Below are 8,815 nucleotides of genomic sequence, written 5' to 3' on the forward strand. Positions count from 1 at the left end.
CTGGGGAGACATCACTTGCTTTGATCCCTCTAGCCCACGTGGTAGAACAAGAACCCCATGGGCTGTATCGTGACCACATCACACCACGGTTGGCTGTGCCTCCAACCCAAGGACTCGGGGCCACTTTAAGAGAAAGGATTTTGCTCAGATCATCTTGATACACTTAGTAGGCCCCTGGCCAATGGTACACCTTTAGTGAAAGCTGACAATTTCATTCATTCAGCAAGTATGTATCAAATTCTTACTTTGTGCTGGGTACTTGCTCTGAGGTCACAGCAGGGACAAGACACATAAATTCCTACCTTTAGGTTGCTACATTCCACTCAGGAGACAAACAATAAACAAATAAGTAAAATATAGAGTATACGAGAAGGCAATAGATGCTATGCAGAAACATAACAGGAAAAGGGCACAAAGAGTAGCAGTTTTAATAGAAGCTGGTATTTGAGCACAGACTTGAAGGCAGAGAGGGATTTAGCCAAGTGGACCTGAGGGAGGAACGCTCTAGACACAGGAAACAGCCAGTGCAAAGGCCCCAAGGCCGGGGCATGCCTGGTTCATTTGAGGAACAGCAAGGAGGCCAGACTGGCTGTAGCCAGGTGAACGAGGGAGCTCCTTTCAGAAGATGAGATTGAACAAAGAGTGGGGTGGGGGCAGTTTGTATAGGGCTTTGCAGGGCAGAGTACGGATTTCGGATTTTTCTCTGAGTGAGATGGGAAACTAGGGGATTTTGAGCCGAGGAGTGACAGGGCCAACTTAGGCTTTAAAGGGGTTGATTTGACTATTCAATTCAGTGAACGAAGGACGGTGGGAAGGTAGGAATGGAAGCAGTTAGAAGGCAATAACAACCCAGGTAAGAAAGAATTGGGGCTTGGAACAGGTGGTGAGAGGCGGTTAGACTCTGGATGGCGTTTTCTAACAGATTCCACATGATGTATGAAAGAAGGCAAAGATGTAAGGAGTCACGAGTAACTCCAAGATCTGGAGTCTGAGCACCTGGGAGGGAGGACTTGCCTTGGCTGAGGTTGGGGGCGTACGGAGGGGGTCGGGTGTGTGGGTGGGTCGGGGGTCCTGCTGGACATGTTGACTGTGGGATTTCTGTTAGTGGAGATGTTGGGGAAGCCGGGTGACATTCTAGGCTAGAATCCACAGGGGAGGTGTGGGCTAGCGACATCAATTTGAAGGAATTAATAAACTTGCACGCCTTATTTCACTCTTCTGATTTTAGCCTCCTCCACAGTAAATTGGGGTGAGAGAGAGGATATTAGTGAGATATTAAACCAGATGATCTACAATCCTTCCCGGTGTTAACATCAGTCATTTATCTCAAAGACAATTGAGCAGCCCACACCGTTCACCTCATTGGCATCCTGCCTTGGCTTGGTCTCTCTACTTCTGATTCCGTTTTTCAGGTTCCTGGAAAACTTCAGTCTCCCAAACAGAGAGCCCAGTGCAGCAGGAGAGCCAGGATATGGCCGCAGGTGAGCAGCCCAGCTCTCAGGGACCCCAGGCTTCCGGATAAAGAGAGGCGCAGCCAGCAAAAGGAGGCACAATCATCCCATCACCCACGGGACAGCCATGGCTGCAAAGGGCAGGCATGAGGCTGCCTACGGGGCAGAGGCACAGATGCCTTGATTTTTCCAAGACTGAACAGGAGGCACTTTGCAGAACTGCCTTGGAAGTAGGGTGAATATGTGTCCTGCTTTGCCCAGGACAGCCTGGATCGGGGTCTTTTATTCCAGGGTAATTATTAAAAGCATCCCCTTTCACTCGCAAAATTACCCCAACTTAAATAATAAAACACATGATCACCTGTCTTATAGCCTTTGGACATGTTTTTTCCCCCAAAGCCCCCAGCATCATCTTTCCCTGATGACTGTGAACTTTCTGACTTTTGAGCATTTAGGAATTCATTCAAACTCTGTGGGCCAATCCTGGAAACACAGCAAAAGCACTAAACTATCGTCTCCTTGCTGCCCCCAGTGGAGAGAGATGACAAAGTACCCAGGCAGCTATCTGCATATGACCCTCCACTTAGGAATCACAGGGGTCACAGAAAACTTCAAGGTGCTCGGACCTGCCTTCTTTGGGTCTGAGCCTCCTAAAGGTCCTGAGGCTGACAGTGTGAATGCTCAAGTCATCCACGCAGCAGGGGGATAAAACCACACTCCCGGTTCTATACCCATTCATGTAATTATCAATAACCTTCTCTTTCCACGCATGCAACAAATATTTATCAGATGCTTCCTATGTACAAAGCATAATGGGGGACACAGAAGCAATTCATGCATTAACCTTAACCTTGGGTCGAGCACAGAACATAAACACGTGCAGAAATCACGCAAACCTGACATAGCAAGCGAAAACGACAAAAAAGGTCCAGCTGATTGGAAGGCAATCTGATGATATAAAATCCTCCTGGCCCTCAACCAACAGTCTGTGCAGTCTGTTCACTCTGCAAACATTTGTTAAAGTGCCACTTACTGAGGCCAGCCACTTGACATACTTTATCTCATTTAATCTTTACAGCCCACACTCTGAGGTCGATATTATCGTTTCAGCTTTGTAGATGGGGAGCCTGGGGCTCCGAGAAACTGGATGACTTGCTGAAGATCACATGGCTGCGGAGCAAGAGCTGGAACCAAGGTCTGTATGCGCGCTCTTTCCGGATATCACCTCCACACCAGGCACTGCTGAATCCTTCTGCCCCGACTCTGCTAAATGTGACAGTCATTTCCCTGGAACACACAGCTGAACCCTTGGGCAAGGACCCCATCCACTTCCTCACTGGCTGAAGGCCACGCTGGGAGTAGGATGAGGAGAGGGAGGCACCGGCCCCAGGTGCAAGATTTAAGGGGGCTTGGGCTTCCCTGGTGGCGCAGTGGTTAAGAATCCGCCTGCCAATGCAGGGGACACGGGTTTGAGCCCTGGTCCGGGAAGATCCCTCATGCCGCAGAGCAACTAAGCCCGTGTGCCAGAACTACTGAGCCTGCGCTCTAGAGCCCTCGAGCCACAACTACTGAGCCCACATGCCACAACTACTGAAGCCTGCATGCCTAGAGCCCATGATCCACAGCAAGAGAAGCCACCGCAATGAGAAGCCCATGCACCGCAACGAAGAGTAGCCCCCTCTCGCCGCAACTAAAGAAAGCCCACACGCAGCAACAAAGACCCAATGCAGCCAAAAATAAAATAAATAAATTGAAAACAAACAAAAGATTTAAGGGGGCATCTAAAACTTCAATAATCAAGAGAAATAATATTTCAGTGCAATATTTAAAAAATATATACTTAGCAAACTGCAGTGCTTGGGCCGGCTGCCTGTTTTTATAAACAAGATTTTATTACACTTTACATGTCAAGACAGGTCACATCCACTGGCCGTACCTGCCTGGTTCTACTTGTGGAAAAGAGACTTTCCTTGCCTTTCTAGCCTGGAGGACAGAGCGCTTGTCTGTAAATAAAGGCCACGTGGGTTGGGTCCTGGACAATCACAAAGAGTGACAGCAGGAAGCAGACAGCTCTCTAATTCCTCCTCGGAGCCAGAGTGACCCTGATGTGATTTTCAGACACGAGTAGGAAACAAGCAGCTGGTGCTTGGAGAGCCAGCGGGGGATGGCTCCAGTCCCGGCTCCCTGGAGGAATGAACTTGGCCACGTGGTTTGCACATAGAGGGAGCCGGTGCCACACCTCCGTGCCATAGATGTGTTGGGAGCTGTAATTATTTTTAACACACACACTCTGCAGTTGCCTGGGCTCCACCATACACAGGCAGAGACTCCAGCGCCAGTGCCGAGCAATTGTTAATGGAAAAAAAGATGCTGGGGCTCCTAACAGCCACTTTAAACTATGGACATTATTGCTCCATTTTGAGCTGCACCCAGGGACTCGTAAGAGGAAGACATAATGCTTGTTTGTGAAACTTTTATAGCTAATTGACATTTTTTCAGTGCTCCCCGAGCAGCTGTAGTCACTCCTGATTGGAAGGGCCATGGAAAACATAAAGTTATTCACTGTCTCCAGATGAGGCCATATTTCTGATATACCACTGGAAAAGTAAAAAAAAAGAGTAAATAAAAAGCTGTCAAAATAAACACACTCGGAAGTGATAAGAGGAGCTGAAATGATTGGCAAAAGCAGTTCTCTTTGTTCAAAAATAATGCATACTGTATTCATACTAATTGATGATGTTTGACTCTCCGGGACTGTCAGATTTCCTCCCTTCTTGGGAATAGTTTCCTCCCTTCTATATCTGCTCTTGGCTTTACAGACAAAGGGGAACACAGAAGTGAATTTCTCCTTTCCCAGTCTGTGTGCCTCTTTCTACTTACAGGTTCCCAGACTCTGTCCTTGGTGCTAGCAGAAGAAGTCAAGCATCGAATTCTGGCTGCTGTAAGTCAAGTTCATGAGACAAAAACAATTAGACTCAAGCAGAGAAATCAAACCAGTGCTGGGAATTCCACTTTGATCTCTAGACATATTCATGTACAGATTATCCAGGAAGATTGGGAACCAGGATAGCACAAGATACACCAACAGAAGTGAGGAATCACTTGGCATAAACGCCAGTTTGGGTTCGTAGAAACTAATGAGTGTCTGCATGGACCCATCTACCCTAGGCTTCAATCTAATTTGCTTGACTCAAAGAAGTCACTGATTCATGTAGAATGAATTCATCTGAGAACATTATTTTCAAGATAGAACAATACGCCAGGTGGAAACTACCATATAAATCCAAATTTTCTGGTTGCATGGATGACTATATCACATCTTGCTGACATGGAGCTCTCCTAGCCCATACATTTCCTGATTGAGAAGATGTATCATGATAAGTATAAAATCATAAAATGCAACTGAATGGCTATATTTAATATCCAGTGTCCACGTACCAAAAACTTATGCCCTTTAGGCATAGGGGAGACTGCAAGACTGCTCAAAACCTATGTTCACTTACCTTACACACAATTCAGATGAACGCAGAGACCAGATTTCTAAATCAAAGTGGCAATTAAAGAGAAGAAGAGAGATTGCTAGAAGCAATTAAAGTTGACAGCAGAGAGAAATACCAAAGAGTAACAGCCTGGCAACAATGGGAAAGATTTTTAATTCAATGTAGAACTCAATGAGCCCTAGACACTAAGTCCACCTGACACAGAAGCAGGAGCCCGGGGTAGCCCTGTGGGCCTCAGGGTCAAATGCCTGCCCGTATGATAAGGAATGTCCCAGAGCCATTCAGGGAAAAGGCATGTTCTGGAGCCCTCGTCAAGAAGCAAGAAAGGATACATCTTAGAAAATTTCTAATTCAAAATGTTCATTAGGGTTGTTATTGTTATTAATCGAGGGCAGCTAAAAGGCAAACCTCTGTATCAAGAAGGACTCTTTTGGCCTCAAATAAGAGAAACCCATCAAGGGCTTCCCTGATGGCGCAGTGGTTGAGAGTCCGCCTGCCAATGCAGGGGACACGGGTTCGTGCCCCGGTCCGGGAAGATACCACATGCCACGGAGCGGCTGGGCCCATGAGCCATGGCCGCTGAGCCTGCGTGTCCGGAGCCTGTGCTCCACAATGGGAGAGGCCACAGCAGTGAGAGGCCCACGTACCGCAAAAAAAAAAAAAAAGAGAGAAACCCATCAAATTAACTTAAGCAAACAGCGAATGCATTCACTCCCCCAGTGAAATTCATAGTTGACCTGGGTTCGGAACCAGCTGGATTCAAATGGTCAAATGATGTCATCAAAAGTTCTCCCACTTTCCTCTGAAATTTTCTTCCGTCCATCAGTTAGCATTCCAGGACAAAGAGAGCTTCTTTGCCTCAATGGTTGAAGCGTGAGTCCTGGGGAGGGTTCTTACTGCTGCAGCTTGAGTCCTGGCCATCCCTCAACCAATCACTGTGGCCACAGCAACACAGCGCTCTGACTGGCCAGGACTCAGTCACACACCCACACTCTGGGCTGGGGAGGCAGCACCCACTCAGAGGAGGGCTCTCCCCACAGCCAGAGGAAATCCGGAGGTTGACTGGCGGAGAAGGAGGTAAGGATGCTGTGCTGATAAAAACAAATGATGGGGCTTCCCTGGTGGCGCAGTGGTTGAGAATCCACCTGCCAACGCGGGGACACGGGTTCGAGCCCTGGTCCGGGAAGATCCCACATGCCGCGGAGCAACTACTGAGCCTGTGCTCTGGAGCCTGTGAGCCACAACTGCTGAGCCTGCGTGCTGCAACTACTGAAGCCCACACACCTAGAGCCCATGCTCCGCAACAAGAGAAGCCACTGCAATGAGAAGCACACACACTGCAACGAAGAGCAGCCCCCACTCGCTGCAACTAGAGAAAGCCCGTGCGCAGCAATGAAGACCCAATGCAGACAAAAATAAATAAAATAAAAATTTTTAAAAATGATGTTCATTGCACCATCAGCTATCATAAAAGCACAGTTTTCTAGAATGACTCAATGTCTGAGAGTTTTTGAGTCCTAGGTTCCCTAGGAAAGAGACTGAGATGGTGAATTAGGTACAGGTAGATTTTTGCAGAGGACTCTTGGGACAGCATCACAGAAGGAGTGAGGGAAGCTGGGTGGGCAGAGGGAGGCAACAGGATGTCATGAAGTTGCAACAGCAGCCTCAGCCCATCCCACAAAGAGCTCTGAGTTCAGACAGCCCTTCCAAGTTACCGTGAACCCTGAACCATGGAAGGGGCCAGTCCTCTGTATTGTTCCTCCTGCACTGACCAGTCATTGGATGGGCACTGCCCACGGGGAAGTGTGCTAGTCTTGACGGAGGGGGTTCCCTTCAGCCAAGTGCAATTCTGGGGGTGGGACTCAGCTGAGTCATCACTGGGCAATGTTCCCAGCATCTAGGGAGATGGGTGCCTCATGCTGAAGGGGAGGTCCGGCTGGAGGGCCAGATTGAAGCTGGAGCCAGTGTAGTGAAGCAGAGTAACTCTCCTGAATGTGAGGCCATGGGCTTCAGATTCTATCTCCCTGGTACAGCCACCAGCATGGCCTGAACACACCGGTCTCAGGAAAAGAGGAAGACAGCACCTGCAGACAACTGGGGCTGAGCTGCAGTCAATCCCGGGGAAAGGAAAGACACTGCCGTTTACTGAGCACCTGCTGTGTGCTGGCTCTGTGCTAGTTTCCTTCTATTGCACATGGGATTCTATTCAGATGATGAGAATGAAGAGCCTCTGAAATTAATACTCTACAGTTTGAAAAAAAAGGTGTGAGAAACTTAAATGCTGGTTCTTGGAGCCTCATATTAAGAAAATTCTTTCCAAATGATTCCAGAAACGATACTAATAGCAAAAGAAAGAGGAACACAAGGCTTATACTAAATCAGTTCAAGGACAAGAAAAAGAGTAGTTATTCAAAAGTAAGTCCCAGGGGTGAGCAAAGTGCATTTCTGTAAGCGTGTCAGGGGAAATCAATTCCCAAGAAGAGATAGGAAACTTAGGGAAGTCTTAAAAAGTGTAATCACATAATTAGTCTACTTTTTGAAGCCTTCTTTTTAAAGGAGAAAAAGAAGAAAATTAGTTATAAAGAAGGGTGAGATGGTCTAAAACAAAACAATGAGATATATATTGTAGGAAGTGGCCAATTATGTAAATTTCTAAGAGGGAATGATGTGAGAAATAAAGTCCCCTCATTTGCCCTTGACTGTTTTCCTTTTTTTTTTTTTTTTTAACAGGAGTCACGAACCTGGAGTTTGTAACTGAGCTGAAGAATGCCCTGAAATTGAATATAAGTGTGTGTGTGTGTGTGTGTGTGTGTGTGTGTGTGTGTCCCCACGAGAGAGCACATCCTTCTGAGGAGAGGTTCCATCGATTTCAGCAGATCTTTAAAAGAAACTGTAATTCCCTATATGTTTAAGAACCAATGTCCCAGCCCAAATGGCGACTCTAGTGAGTAAATTGTTGTGACAGGAAGAGAAAAGGTTCAAGAAATAATTTCTTTTTTGAGTAGATTTCTCATTCTTGTGGTTCAAAATTAGAAGTATATAAACAGTATTCAGTGAAAAGTTTCCCCCCTTCCCCTGTCACATCCATGTAATTTTCTGCCACACAGCAAATAATGTTACCAGTTTTTGTGCAGCTTCCCAAATGATGTATTCTCTGTATATCTGTGTGCATGTGTACATCATATAACAGGACCTACAACTGCAGACTCAGATTCATCACATTTGTAAGCATGCGGTAGTCGTAGACACAGCCCCTGACACGGTCAAGTGTTCCCACGCTACGGCCACCAACGGAGGGTGCCACTGTCTTGTCAGAAGATCTGCCTCTGAATTTTTATTTTTTTAATTTAAAACAGTATGTTTTACACAGATGAAGCCATTAAAGCTGTATGAAGCAAAACAAATACAAGCCTAGGCATAGCTTGCTAGGGCAGAAGTGACATATGTGGTAATTATGTCAGGGTTTCCACAGGAGAAGGAACAAATAGAGACATGACCCTGGGTTTGCTCACTGCTCTCTGAGGCAGGTAAAGCTCAGGAACCCCTGAGCATGGATGCTGACCAGGTGGGCCTGGTGGGGAGAGGCCAGCAGAAAGTGGGAAGAGACCAGCAGACATTTCGAAACACACACTGTGTCCAGAAGTGTGTTGGATTTCCAGCATGTGTTATCATATTTAACCACCAAAACAAACCTGGGAGGGCCTCTCCCCACTTCATAGGCAAGAAAGTAAATGTACCTGGCGTGGATGGCTCTAGAAAATATGGATGCAAAGCAGACCTACCATCCCTTCCCAAAATCCCTTCAAATTCAGAATTGGCTAAATTCAGTGTTTCAGATTTGGAAAAGATAACATAATGCAGTGA

Source organism: Lipotes vexillifer, unplaced genomic scaffold, assembly GCF_000442215.2.
Source record: "Lipotes vexillifer unplaced genomic scaffold, Lipotes_vexillifer_v1.1 scaffold670, whole genome shotgun sequence".
Classification (NCBI taxonomy): domain Eukaryota; kingdom Metazoa; phylum Chordata; class Mammalia; order Artiodactyla; family Lipotidae; genus Lipotes; species Lipotes vexillifer.